This window comes from Scomber japonicus, chromosome 21 (assembly GCF_027409825.1).
Source record: "Scomber japonicus isolate fScoJap1 chromosome 21, fScoJap1.pri, whole genome shotgun sequence".
In the NCBI taxonomy this organism is placed as follows: domain Eukaryota; kingdom Metazoa; phylum Chordata; class Actinopteri; order Scombriformes; family Scombridae; genus Scomber; species Scomber japonicus.
The window spans coordinates 27,992,124-28,006,860 of record NC_070598.1 but is presented as its reverse complement, the minus strand read 5'-3'; the positions used below and the strand labels follow the sequence as shown (position 1 = coordinate 28,006,860).

The 14,737-nt window shown below is 38.4% G+C and overlaps 1 long non-coding RNA gene across 1 annotated transcript; it reads right to left on the bottom strand.

The window, feature by feature from the left end:
• Positions 1-591: 591 nt before the first annotated feature.
• On the bottom strand, positions 592-14,500 carry LOC128382526 (uncharacterized). Its single transcript, XR_008323758.1, has 4 exons — positions 14,466-14,500; positions 13,441-13,510; positions 13,080-13,179; positions 592-634 (listed from the first exon to the last, which is right to left on the bottom strand). It is a non-coding gene; the product is annotated as an uncharacterized LOC128382526 (long non-coding RNA).
• Positions 14,501-14,737: the final 237 nt, after the last annotated feature.

Genomic DNA, 14,737 nt, shown 5'->3' with positions numbered 1-14,737 from the left:
GAAACAAACTTTTGTTCCTATCATTTTGGAACATACTCATAATAAACCCAAGAGTGCTTTGAATAATAGAACTAAATAGTACAAACAAGTTACAAGACAAATCAAGACATAGACTAGTTGTGGGTGACTTTGTGCAGATCTTCCACAGTGACATGCACCACCTGAGACAACAAACAGTACACATCATTACATTCTGAACATTTATCTCACTGTGTTGTACTTCATTTCATCTGGAACATACACACATTCACTTGGAATTTGCTCCACTTTTCCACACTGTCAGAAGAAAAGAGTTGCTCTTCTTTAGAATCAAATCCATATTCATTCCCAACAAGAATCCACTGAACTCCTTACTGAGTTCTTAGCTCATTATCAGTGATTGATTTATCAGAGGAACACACATGACTCATGAGGATGGAAAGTGTCCATAACTGGGTTATTCTTTACAGTTGTGTTATGTTTTCTTCAGTACAGTAAAAATGAGTGTGTGAGGACTCACATGTCCCTGGCAGGGGTCAGGATAGTCACAGATGTTCTGTGAGAACACAGAACGGATCAGCATCTTCACCTCTTCAGGGTAAACATAGGTGGGCTGGCACACATCCCCCTCTTTTACACCAACCTTGTACAACATCTGAAATAAAATCAATGCATCAGAGGGTTACAGCATACTGTAGCTACATCAGCTTTATATGTCGGCTGTGAGGTACATCTGTAAAAGTAACGTCAGGGCTCAGCTGGCTGCAGAGATTACATGAGGACATCAGCTCAGTGCTGCTGCTCTCTGGTGTTTGTAGAGACTGTAGAGAGCAACGACAACATGAACAGTAATTATATTTATTCAGTTAAAGGTTTATTTTTGGGCATTTATTTGATAGTGGATGGCAGAAAGACCAGCAGAGAGAGAGAGAGAGAGAGAGAGAGAGAGAGAGAGAGAGAGAGAGAGAGAGAGAGAGAGAGAGACAGAGAGAGAGAGAGAGAGAGAGTGAGTTACAGCAGCAGCAGCAGAATTCCATGGCTTCATCCACAGTGAGTACAGAGGCTATTCCACTGTTATATCCACGAGATGTTACAAATGAGAGTGGCAGGAAGACATACAAGCAGAAAGTCTTGAAAGGAAGAATAGAGACACTCTTTTCTGATTTATACAAGAGTGGAGATGTCAGCAATCTGATCTTACTCACAGATCAACCACTAGCATGGCATGCTGCCATAAATGCCCACTACCCTCATATAAAGAAAGAGGGGATCTGTAATGGCTGGAAACTAAAAATCAAAGAGGGAGAAGACCCAGACAGTGTCATGATGACTGTCAATATATATAAGAACGGGACTACCATGGTACAAGGAAACCGCAAGCAGTTTGAGAGTGACTTCATTCTTATAAAGAAGAGGGCCCAACAGGAAAAGTCTGCCCCCACTGTCAACACTCACATCCTGCCAGACACAGACACCACCCCTACTTCCAGCTGCCCTACTTGGGACCAGCCCCCTCAGGAAAATGAACCCACCAGCCCAGAACAGGTCCAGGACCCCCAACTGAACCACACCATCACTGATATAAAGGTGAAATTCACAGAGCTGGAGAGAGAGCTTATACAATTGAGAGAGATAATCAGCCAGCAGCCAACCCTGGACACCACAGTGCAGCAAAACACCTCTACTACCAGCACACAGCTGAGTCAGGACAGTGACAGCTACAGGAGAGAGCTGACCATCCTGAAGACTGAAGTAAGAGAGCTGCAACACGACAGAGAAAACCACATGGTACGACTGACAGCTCTGTCAGAGGAGCTTCAGGAGAGAGAGAGACCACCCCCAACAGACCATCACATCACAGAGGAATCAGATAATCAACCCCCCACCACAGAGCCCCACTCGCTCATTGAAATGAGAGACAGATTCACTCAACTTGAGATCAGACAAGTGGAAATGGAACACACAATCTTCACACTCCAATCTGGACAGACAACAGCCGAGGACAAGAACAACCCCCCACTCAGACCAAGTAACACCGAGGGGGAGGAAGGACTATCTGCTCTCTGGGCTGAGGTAAAACGGCTCAAAGATAATAAGGAGTCTTCAATGAAGGAGACGAGGCGGCTCTGGTCAGGTCTGAGGTCAAAAGACTAAAAGACAATGAGGAGACATTGAGGCAGGAGAGGAGGCAGCTCAGAGAAGAGGTGCAGAAGCTCCAAGACGAGATGAGAACGTTGACCAGTGAACAACCCTTGAGAGCACCACCTATCACCCTACAAGAGGCTGCAGAGAAAATACAGGGCCCAGATGACAGTCCCAGCCAATCAGCAGTACCACCAAGCCAAGACACACAAACCCAAGAGACACCTCCTCCAACAAACAACACTACCTAACTAACACCTACAGAAAACAGCTCAACACAAAACCCACAAATTGTTCTCCTCATAGACTCAAATGGGAGATATGTTGAAGACAAAAAACTTTTCCCAAATCACAGAATTGCAAAATTCAAGTGCCGCAATACCAGTCATGCCATGGAACTACTGAGAGAGGATCTCCTAGGATCCCCCAGCCATATCATCATCCACACCGGCACAAATGACCTGAGAGCACAGGGAGAAGAGGTGGCAAAGTCTATCAAGGGGGTGACAGAAAAAGCCTCTTCCACATTCCCAAACGCAAAGGTAGTCATCTCCACCCTGCTACCCAGATGGGACTTTCATCCCGCTCTCATTCAAAGGGTAAATGCACAAATTTCCAGAGATTGTGCATTAAAGCCAAATATTTATGTGGCGCCCCATCCCACCTTAGACCTGCACAGCCTGTACGACCAAGTACACATCCTCAAGGCAGTAGTCCCAACTTTTGCAAAGACACTGAAGGACGTCGCACTCAACCGCAGACCAAGCACATCCCACAGGAGCAACAGACAGATGAGTTCCCCACCCAGGCCAATAATCAGAGGACCTATTCCACCCAGAGGACACCCAGCTGCACCTAGAGGACCTGCCCCACCTGGAAGACACCATGCTGCACCCAGAGGACATCCTGTCACACCCCAGGCCAGGCCCGCTTTCCCTTCGCCAACCCCATATCACACATATGCACAGGTTGTAAGCAGAGCAAGCCCCAACTCGTCACCTGACAGAGCCCCACCATGTGATCTGAGCATACACCAGATGCTCAGTGAGCTCTACACAATCATGGTCCAGGCCTAAACCCTCTGGAACAACTGCACCGTGAACCATGGAGCGAAAATCCATCACTATTTCATCCTGGAATATACAAGGTCTGAGGTCGACTGCCTTTGGCCTCAAGAGCAGGAACCCAGACTTCACCAGTGAAATCAAAAATACAGACATTATTGTCCTACAGGAGACATGGCACAGAGGAGATGGTCCAACTGGCTGCCCTGTAACCTACAGAGAGCTTGTAGTACCATCCTCCAAGCTAACAGGAATCAAACAGGGAAGAGATTCGGGAGGTATACTAATATGGTACAAATCTGAATTGACCCACTCCATTAAGGCAATCAAAGCAGGAACCTTTTACATCTGGTTAGAAATAAATAAAGAACTCACATCAACTGAGAAAAATATCTTCTTATGTGCCACCTACATTCCCCCAAATGAATCCCCATATTTTAAAGAGGACATGTTCTCCATCCTAGAGGAAGAAATTAACCACTTCCAGGCTTATGGTCACATTGTAATTTGTGGAGACCTGAATGCCAGGACAGGCCGAGAACGAGACACCCTGAGCACCCAGGGGGACAAACATCTACCAGGAGGTAGAAACATCCTCTCCCCAATATGCCCCCCCAGGCATAACTACGACAAAACAACAAACAAACATGGGTCACAACTCCTGCAGCTCTGTCGTTCACTGGGACTGTACATAGTCAACGGGAGAGTCCGAGGGGACTCCTATGGTAAGTTTACCTACAGCTCATCTCTGGGTAACAGCACAGTAGATTACTTCATCACAGATCTCAGCCTAGTGTCTCTCAGAGCGTTCACAGTCAGCCCACTAACACCCCTATCAGACCACAGCAAAACCACACTTTATTTGAACAGATCAACATACAATCTGGAGGTATCACAGCAAACCAAACAACACCCTATTAAAACATGCTACAAATGGAAAGAAAATAGTGCAGAAATATACCAAAATGCTATTGGGCAACAACAAGTACAAGTACTTTTTCCAATTTTTTGGAAAAAGCATTCCAACATAACAGTGAGGGTGTAAACAAGGCGGTAGAAAGCCTTAATCAGATATTTGACCTCGCAGCATCCCTATCAAACCTAAAGGCCTCAAACAGAAAAGCCAAAAACAACAAAAAACATGACAAATGGTTTGACAATGAATGTAAAAATCTCAGAAAGTTATTAAGGAACCTATCAAACCAAAAACACAGAGACCCAGACAACCACTACACACGCCTTCACTATAATGAAACATTAAAACAGTATAAAAACACAGTAAGGAAAAAAAGAGACCAACATGTTAGAAACCAACTACACACCATTGAAGAATCCATAAAAACAAATAAATTCTGGGAAAATTGGAACACTCTAAATAAACAAAAACATGAGGATCTTCCCATTCAAAACGGAGATGTATGGGTAAACCACTTCACTAATCTATTTGGCCCAATAGAGAAAAATGAACAGCAAAAACACATACAAGAGAAACTAGAAAGATTAGAGTCAACCATAAAAGACTACCAGAACCCATTAGACTCCCCAATTACACTAATAGAACTACAGGACAAAATAAAATCAATTGAAACCAAGAAAGCCTGTGGTGTTGATGGCATCTTAAATGAAATGATAAAGTTCACAGACCTCAAATTCCAATTGGCCATATTATAACTCCTGAACACTGTCCTTAGCGCTGGGATTTTCCCCAATATTTGGAACCAAGGACTGATAACACCACTCCACAAAAGTGGCGACAAAATCGACCCCAATAACTACCGTGGAATCTGTGTCAACAGCAACCTTGGGAAAATCCTCTGTATGATCATGAACCACAGACTCCTTCATTTCCTCACTGAGAATAATGTCCTGAGCAAATCCCAAATTGGTTTCCTACCAAATTATCGTACAACAGACCATATTTTTACCCTCAGCACCCTGATTGACCACCAAATAAACACAAATAAAGGCAAATTATTCTCCTGTTTCGTTGATTTCAAAAAGGCATTCGATTCTATTTGGCACGAGGGTCTGTTGTACAAACTTTTGGAAAGTGGGGTTGGAGGAAAAACACGACATCATAAAGTCAATGTACACAAACAACAAGTGCGCCATTAAGATCGGCAAAAAACACACGGACTTCTTCCCCCAGAGCCGAGGTGTTAGACAGGGATGCAGTTTGAGCCCAACCCTCTTCAACTTATACATAAATGAATTGGCAAAGTCACTAGAGCAGTCTATAGCAGCTGGCATCACTCTAGTAGACACAGAAATTAAATGCCTACTGTTTGCAGATGACTTGGTGTTGCTGTCTCCGACCAAAGAAGGATTACAACAACACCTTGATCTTCTGCACAACTTCTCCCAAACCTGGGCCTTAACAGTGAATCTGACCAAGACTAAAATTATGATATTCGAAAAAGGACCCAGCCTCCACCACCACAAATACAAATTCTTCCTTGACAAGACATCATTAGACCATACAAAAAATTACACCTACCTCGGCCTAAACATCAGCACCACAGGTAAATTCAACAAAGCTGTGAACGACCTGAGAGACAAGGCGAGACGGGCTTTTTACACCATCAAAAAGAACATCAAATTAGACATCCCAATTCAGATCTGGCTCAAAATATTGGACAGCATTATAGAACCCATTTCCCTTTATGGTTGCGAGGTCTGGGGTCCACCTGCCAACCAAGATTTTACAAAATGGGATAAACACCAAATTGACACAAAACACCCAACAATGCATGCAGAGCAGAATTAGGACGATACCCACTAATCATCAAAATTCAAAAGAGAGCAATTAAATTTTATGATCACCTTAAAGAAAGTGATCACAGTACGCTCCATAAAAAAGCCCTGACCCACAGAGAGACTGTAGAGAGATGCCCCCTCAGACAACTGGTTCTGGGACTCCAACAAACACAAGCAGAACCACCAAACAGAAATCCTATCAGACTAAACCAAATTATAAGAAAACAAAAAGAAAACTATCTGACACACTGGGAAGAATCAACCAGAAACCAAAGCAAATTGGAATGTTATTTGGCCCTAAATCGAAAATACACAGTGGCAGAATACCTGAGCACTGTGACCGATCCCAAGCTCAGGAAGTCGTTGACTATGTACAGACTCAGTGAGCACAGCCTCGCCATCGAGAAAGGCCGTCACAGACAGACCTGGCTCCCCAGAGAAGACAGACTATGCACCCACTGCACACAACACCAGGTGGAGACCGAGCTGCACTTCCTTACCACCTGCCAACTATACCAAGACATCAGAGACGCGTACTTCCCACAGATCACCAACACCCACCAACAATTTGAGACCTTAAGCAATATCAAAAAACTCCCATACCTGCTGAGTGAAGTACAGCAATGTGCCAACATAGCAGCAAAATTTGTAAACTGCTGTGACCACAGAAGGACGTCCAGCAGGCAGGAAGGACAGACCTAGACCATGTCCTCCTGCTGGACAGTCCCTAATCCTAACCCTAACCCTCTAGGTCATTTACTTTGTACATATTTTCTTTTTCTTAATGCCTTTGTACAGTGAAATTTTATTTTATTTATAATTTAATTATAATAATTATTGTTATTATTATTATTATTATTATTATTATTATTATTGTGATTTTTATTTTCCTGTATTTTCTCTTTAGATGTTTATCTGCTGTTTTTTTTTTTGCTTTGGCAATGTAAACATATGTTTCCCATGCCAATAAAGCCCCATTGAATTGAATTGAATTGAATTGAAATTGAAATTGAGAGAGAGACACAGAGAGAGAGAGCGAGAGAGAGAGAGAGAGAGAGAGAGAGAAAGAGAGAGAGAGAGACAGAGAGAGAGAGAGTGACAGAGAGAGAGAGAGAGAGAGAGCGAGAGAGACAGAGCGAGAGAGAGACAGAGAGACAGAGAGAGAGAGAGAGAGAGAGAGAGAGAGAGAGAGAGAGAATATTATGTGGCATGCACAACATCCAAGTCTAACAAAAACAGTAACAGTAAAATGCTATCCACCACTACAGAACTGCAAAATTACATTCAACATTTCACATACACACAGCCTTCTCCTCCCCTCCCATGTGTTTCTGTCTGGCTCTGTTTGGAAAAAAATATGAAAAATGTTAGGAAGGAGTTAGCTGAAATAAAATAGTATAAATAAACATACAATTGAAAACTTTGTTGATACTAGTGACAAGCAAAAGTTTAAGAGCATGGAAAAGAGGAGTGGATGATTTATGGTAGCTACTGACTAATTTCTGAACTATAAAAAGTTTGTGAAGATGTGAAGACCTGCTCACCATGAACACAGCTCTGTCACTGAATGAAACAGCAACTGCACACAACAATCTGTTCAGTAATGACACATGTAGTAGTAGTAGTAGTACACTGGGTGTAACTTGTTACACATGATTGGCCCAATGTCAGACTGACCTGCAAAGTCAATGAAATAATGTCAACAGAATAATAATTAAAGTATGATATGGCTTGATCATGTAGAGCACATCTGCCCACACACACTGTGAAGGTACATTATTTCAACCACTTAAACTGGTGTTCAAATCTATCAGTCACTACAAGCTTGTGGCCATTAACAGTGGGAGGAACAATGAGAGGGACTGGAGAAGATTTGATATGGGTCTCACTGCATCCTTCTGTCCCCTATTACACATATACACATACATACATATACACATACATACATATACACATACATACATATACACATACATATACACATACATACATATACACATACATACATATACACATACATACATATACACATACATACATAGTGTGTTATCAGTGGTGGAATAACTATCCTTCTCTTCACTCCATTACAATTAAAAGTAACAGTAAAAGTACTGCAGTATTATAGTGATGTAGTATGCAGTATTACAGTAAAAGTACTGCAGTATTATGAGTGATGTAGTATGCAGTATTACAGTAAAAGTACTGCAGTATTATGAGTGATGTAGTATGCAGTATTACAGTAAAAGTACTGCAGTATTATAGTGATGTAGTATGCAGTATTACAGTAAAAGTACTGCAGTATTATAGTGATGTAGTATGCAGTATTACAGTAAAAGTACTGCAGTATTATGAGTGATGTAGTATGCAGTATTACAGTAAAAGTACTGCAGTATTATAGTGATGTAGTATGCAGTATTACAGTAAAAGTACTGCAGTATTATGAGTGATGTAGTATGCAGTATTACAGTAAAAGTACTGCAGTATTATGAGTGATGTAGTATGCAGTATTACAGTAAAAGTACTGCAGTATTAGTGATGTAGTATGCAGTATTACAGTACAAGTACTGCAGTATTATGAGTGATGTAGTATGCAGTATTACAGTAAAAGTACTGCAGTATTATGAGTGATGTAGTATGCAGTATTACAGTAAAAGTACTGCAGTATTATAGTGATGTAGTATGCAGTATTACAGTAAAAGTACTGCAGTATTATGAGTGATGTAGTATGCAGTATTACAGTAAAAGTACTGCAGTATTATAGTGATGTAGTATGCAGTATTACAGTAAAAGTACTGCAGTATTATAGTGATGTAGTATGCAGTATTACAGTAAAAGTACTGCAGTATTATGAGTGATGTAGTATGCAGTATTACAGTAAAAGTACTGCAGTATTATGAGTGATGTAGTATGCAGTATTACAGTAAAAGTACTGCAGTATTATAGTGATGTAGTATGCAGTATTACAGTAAAAGTACTGCAGTATTATGAGTGATGTAGTATGCAGTATTACAGTAAAAGTACTGCAGTATTATGAGTGATGTAGTATGCAGTATTACAGTAAAAGTACTGCAGTATTATAGTGATGTAGTATGCAGTATTACAGTAAAAGTACTGCAGTATTATGAGTGATGTAGTATGCAGTATTACAGTAAAAGTACTGCAGTATTATAGTGACGTAGTATGCAGTATTACAGTAAAAGTACTGCAGTATTATGAGTGATGTAGTATGCAGTATTACAGTAAAAGTACTGCAGTATTATGAGTGATGTAGTATGCAGTATTACAGTAAAAGTACTGCAGTATTAGTGATGTAGTATGCAGTATTACAGTACAAGTACTGCAGTATTATGAGTGATGTAGTATGCAGTATTACAGTAAAAGTACTGCAGTATTATGAGTGATGTAGTATGCAGTATTACAGTAAAAGTACTGCAGTATTATAGTGATGTTGTATGCAGTATTACAGTAAAAGTACTGCAGTATTATGAGTGATGTAGAATGCAGTATTACAGTAAAAGTACTGCAGTATTATAGTGATGTAGTATGCAGTATTACAGTAAAAGTACTGCAGTATTATAGTGATGTAGTATGCAGTATTACAGTAAAAGTACTGCAGTATTATGAGTGATGTAGTATGCAGTATTACAGTAAAAGTACTGCAGTATTATAGTGATGTAGTATGCAGTATTACAGTAAAAGTACTGCAGTATTAGTGATGTAGTATGCAGTATTACAGTAAAAGTACTGCAGTATTATTAGTGATGTAGTATGCAGTATTACAGTAAAAGTACTGCAGTATTATGAGTGATGTAGTATGCAGTATTACAGTAAAAGTACTGCAGTATTATGAGTGATGTAGTATGCAGTATTACAGTAAAAGTACTGCAGTATTATGAGTGATGTAGTATGCAGTATTACAGTAAAAGTACTGCAGTATTATGAGTGATGTAGTATGCAGTATTACAGTAAAAGTACTGCAGTATTATAGTGATGTAGTATGCAGTATTACAGTAAAAGTACTGCAGTATTATGAGTGGTGTAGTATGCAGTATTACAGTAAAAGTACTGCAGTATTATAGTGATGTAGTATGCAGTATTACAGTAAAAGTAGTGATATATTATTATATATGACATCATTAGATTATTAATAGTGAAGCATCAGTGTTAGAGCAGCATGTTACTGTTGTAGCTGCTGAAATATTGGATCATTTGAACATTTATTGAAATGAAAGCATGTGAGAAGTTTAGAGGGAAGAATCAGTATTTGGTGGAGCTGTTAACAACTCATAGACATCTGAAATGTGAGCCGACTACACACTGCTGACTGGTTTCATCTTTAACAATGTGTTGTATTTTAAAAGCTTGTTATATTTTCCATTGTGTCAAATCTGCATCTGAAAAGTAACTAAAGCTGTTAAATAAATGTAGTGGAGTAGAAAGTAGCATCACATGGAAATACTACAGTAAAGTACAAGTACCTCAAACTGTACTACAGTAAAGTACAAGTACCTCAAAATGTACTACAGTGAAGTAAAAATACCTGAAACTGTACTGCAGTACAGTACAAGTACCTCAAACTGTACTACAGTAAAGTACAAGTACCTCAAACTGTACTACAGTGAAGTAAAAATACCTCAAACTGTACTACAGTACAGTACAAGTACCTCAAACTGTACTACAGTAAAGTTCAAATACCTCAAACTGTACTACAGTACAGTACAAGTACCTCAAACCTTACTACAGTAAAGTACATATACCTCAAATTGTACTACAGTACAGTACAAGTACCTCAAACTGTACTACTGTGAAGTACAAATACCTCAAACTGTACTACAGTACAGTACAAGTACCTCAAACTGTACGACTGTGAAGTACAAATACCTCAAACTGTACTACAGTACAGTACAAGTACCTCAAACTGTACTACTGTGAAGTACAAATACCTCAAACTGTACTACAGTAAAGTACAAATACCTCAAACTGTACTACAGTACAGCACAAGTACCTCAAACCTTACTACAGTAAAGTACAAATACCTTAAACTGTACTACAGTACAGTACAAGTACCTCAAACTGTACTACAGTAAAGTACAAATACCTCAAACTGTACTGCAATAAAGTACTAGTAACTCAAAGCGTAAATGAGTGGATGAGTTTCATACCTGCAGTAATAAGTGGTCTGTAACAAAGTAGTGTATTATAGAAGCTATAGTGTATGGTATATGATATATATGGCATATGGTATATATGGTATATGGTATATATGGTATATATGGTATATGGTATATATGGTATATATGGTATATGGTAGCCTATATATGGTATATATGGTATATATGGTATATATGGTATATGGTATATATGGTATATATGGTATATGGTAGCCTATATATGGTATATATGGTATATGGTATATATGGTATATGGTATATATGGTATATGGTAGCCTATATATGGTATATGGTATACGGTATATATGGTATATGGTATATATGGTATATGGTATATATGGTATATATGGTATATGGTATATATGGTATATATGGTATATGGTATACGGTATATATGGTATATGGTATATGGTATATATGGTATATGGTATATATGGTATATGGTATATATGGTATATATGGTATATGGTATATATGGTATATGGTATACGGTATATATGGTATATGGTATATATGGTATATATGGTATATGGTATATATGATATATGGTATACGGTATATATGGTATATGGTATATATGGTATATGGTATACGGTATATATGGTATATGGTATATATGGTATACGGTATATATGGTATATGGTATATATGGTATATGGTATATATGGTATGCGGTATATATGGTATATGGTATATGGTATATATGGTATATGGTATATATGGTATATGGTAGCCTATATATGGTATATATGGTATATATGGTATATGGTAGCCTATATATGGTATATATGGTATTTGGTATATATGGTATATATGGTATATGGTATATATGGTATATGGTATATATGGTATATGGTATATATGGTATATGGTAGCCTATATATGGTATATATGGTATATGGTAGCCTATATATGGTATATGGTAGCCTATATATTTTATATATGGTATATGGTATATGGTAGCCTATATATGGTATATGGTATATATGGTATATGGTATATGGTATATGGTATATATGTTATATGGTATATATGGTATATATGGTATACGGTATATATGGTATATGGTATATATGGTATATGGCATACGGTATATATGGTATATGGTAAATATGGTATATGGTATACGGTATATATGGTATATGGTATATATGGTATATGGTATACGGTATATATGGTATGCGGTATATATGGTATATGGTATATATGGTATATGGTATATATGGTATATGGTAGCCTATATATGGTATATATGGTATATGGTATATATGGTATATGGTATATATGGTATATGGTATATGGTATATATGGTATATGGTATATGGTATATATGGTATATGGTAGCCTATATATGGTATATGGTAGCCTATATATGGTATATATGGTATATATGGTATATGGTATATATGGTATATGGTAGCCTATATATGGTATATGGTATATATGGTATATGGTATATGGTATATATGGTATATGGTATATGGTATATATGGTATATGGTAGCCTATATATGGTATATGGTATATATGGTATATGGTAGCCTATATATGGTATATGGTATATATGGTATATGGTATATATGGTATATGGTAGCCTATATATGGTATATGGTATATATGGTATATGGTATATATGGTATATATGGTATATGGTATATATGGTATATGGTATATGGTATATATGGTATATGGTAGCCTATATATGGTATATGGTATATATGGTATATGGTATAGGTATATATGGTATATGGTATATGGTATATATGGTATATGGTAGCCTATATATGGTATATGGTATATATGGTATATGGTATATGGTATATATGGTATATGGTATATGGTATATATGGTATATGGTAGCCTATATATGGTATATGGTATATATGGTATATGGTAGCCTATATATGGTATATGGTATATATGGTATATGGTATAGGTATATATGTAGATATGTTCAGTGTACTGACCAGTTTTCTGTGCAGGAGTCTGTAGACCTTCTTGCGTCGAGCGTGGTCACTTCTCAGGCGTTTAGCGGTGTGGAGCAGAGATGCTATCCACACAGGAAGTCTGGAGAAGAGTGACACATCTGAAATGTTTGCAGACCCCCCACCGCCCCCCCCCCCCCCCCCTCCCCCGGGCTCCACTAGTTTTACTTACAATATTTGAATCACAAAGTCTTTCAACATTTCTGCTATGTGTTTCAGATATGCTGTTCATTATTTACACAAAGCCAGTAGTTTAGAGAATGTGCAGTGTGTCTGGAAAGCCTCTGTTCATCAGAAAGTCAGAAAGTCACAGCTGGCAGAGCTGAGGAAACCTTCATCTTACCCAAGTGATTGGCAGAGATCAACATACACATCCATGAGAAGGTTGATGGAGGGCAGCATGCTCTGTGAACCTAAATACAGTGTGAGTAACAGTTACAGTGTGAGCTTTGACTCTCCACTGAAGAAGAAGTGAAATTCAGAAGATAAAGTTTGGTGTAATAAAAACTGTCACTCAGCCTCTGAACACCAGAAATGACATTACATTACACATGATGATCCCAGTGATGATCTCATACTGTACAGCTCACTGTCAGTCATCACAAAGTGTGCTCCAAATGACCTCAGCCTACTGAGAACATGACATGAACTGGAGGAGGATATGAAAACAGCTCATTTCATATGCTTTAATTTGATTAATAATGTGTGAATTGTACACATCTGTGCCATTGTGAATACTTGAATTATGGCTGCAACTAGAGCTGCAATGATTATCTGATTAATCCATTAGTTTTCAAAATGTTGTTTTTGAATAAATTTCAAATTGTCTGCTTTCTTTGTTCTTCTATGACAATAAACTGAATATCTTGGCTTGGGGCTGTTTGCAGATGTCAGCTCAGGCTTTGGGAAACTGTCATTTTCAACATTTTATGAAGCAAACGTCTTATCATTTCATGGAGGAAATAATCAACAGTTTAATTGATCATGAAAATTCAACAATAATGCAGCTATGGCTGCAGCAAGCAACACTCATTTATATTACTGGTTCATTCTTACTTGATCAAACATCTGTAGCATTCATTCATCTTAAAAATGGATTAAACAACGAATTGTTTCAGCTCATTATCTCCTTCAGTATCATTTATATATAGGATTAACTCAGCTGATCCCGGGTCAGATGAAGTAAACTCTATGAATAACTTCTCTGTTTCATCTCACACTCACTGCGTTGTTCTAGCCGTAGCACTGACTTTCATTCACTTACTACAAATATTCAATATGTTGTGTGTTCCGCTGCGGTTTCAGGAGTATCATTAACCTTTAGTGAGCAAAAGACAAGCAGAAAGTTGATGTTTGAGCCTACTGTACCTGTGAAGCAGAGTCCAGCTGTGTGTGCTTCAGTGTGTCAGTCTGCAGCACTGTTAGCTGTGTTAGCGGCACTATCAACTCTATGATCAACTGTCGTAAAATGCAAGACTCATTAGATTAGCGGCACCAAGGTGTAGATCACTAGTACTGTATTCAATGATTTATAAAATAACTACCACCACCATCAATCTAAATATAGGAACAGTAAAAACTGGAATAAACCCAGAGCCTGTTAAATCATCTTTTTTACTTTGAACGAATCATTTCATCTT